The sequence below is a fragment of the Octopus bimaculoides genome, chromosome 8 (genome assembly GCF_001194135.2).
Source record: "Octopus bimaculoides isolate UCB-OBI-ISO-001 chromosome 8, ASM119413v2, whole genome shotgun sequence".
Taxonomy (NCBI): Eukaryota; Metazoa; Mollusca; class Cephalopoda; order Octopoda; family Octopodidae; genus Octopus; species Octopus bimaculoides.
In genome coordinates this window covers 20855232-20856188 of record NC_068988.1, presented here as the reverse complement: position 1 = coordinate 20856188, position 957 = coordinate 20855232, and the positions used below count along the sequence as shown (strand labels likewise).

At 36.9% G+C, this 957-nt stretch overlaps 1 protein-coding gene across 2 annotated transcripts in view; it reads left to right on the top strand.

Annotated features, from left to right (window-relative positions):
* The window catches only part of LOC106872032 (tyrosine-protein kinase Abl), a 341811-nt gene that overhangs the window by 132347 nt on the left and 208507 nt on the right, over window positions 1-957 (top strand). The gene's annotated exons all lie outside the window — the stretch shown is intronic.

Below are 957 nucleotides of genomic sequence, written 5' to 3'. Positions count from 1 at the left end.
TGTGTGTGTGTGTGTGTGTGTGTGTGTGTGTGTGTGTGTGTGTGTGTGTGTAGTGTATTATGTTAAGTAAACAGAATAACATTCATTGCATATAATGATTGGAAGGACATTCAACTGTAAAGAGGCAAAATACTTGCTTTGATAAATATCATTCCCTCGGTGTTAGCATTTAAAAATGAATGTGAAATGACAAAACCTTATCATTTTATGTTCTGTTATGCCCTCATTGGACAAAACAAAAACCCTAACCCTAACAACAAAAACAGCCACAAAGGCTAAAATTAGTAATGAAATCTCCTTCAGAGACTCACCAACTCTTTACAACCTCTGACCCACAGATGGTATTGTCTCTTCTCCTTGCCTGGTCTGTTGGTACTATAAGGGCCTTTACTCCTACCTCTGAACCAGCCAGTGGTATATCCTCTCTTCTGAAACCCACTTGATGTAGTTTTTCCCTCTTATAGCATATATTGTGTCTGGGCATTAGTAACCATTCTTCCCAATCTCTCTCACCCAAGAGCATCAGACCTCTGGAATTTTCTTGACCTCATCTTGAAGTGGCTCAAATTGAACATTAGCTGAATCAGATTCATGGGTCTCTTGAGAGTTTGCAAAGATTATAGGTACTAGTCTACATCTTGACCAAGCTATACAAAAAAAAATTGACACCATACTGTCTTAAAACAGAGAAGACACATTAAATAATGTGGTCCTAGATACTCTGTGCATGTGAATAAAAGACAAAAATCATGGATGGAATGCTTTTGATCAGAGACCTGTTAGGTCAGGATTGACCTGAGGCCAGAAAATAAAATAAAATTGACAACAACGAAAGTAATGAGCAGCATGTGTCCTTGATATATCTTCAACAAAATTCACTGCTTTGAATTACATAATTTTAGAGTAACACAAGTGTCAGAAAGTAGTGTGAGAAACTAGTTTAGTAATGTTTAAAAG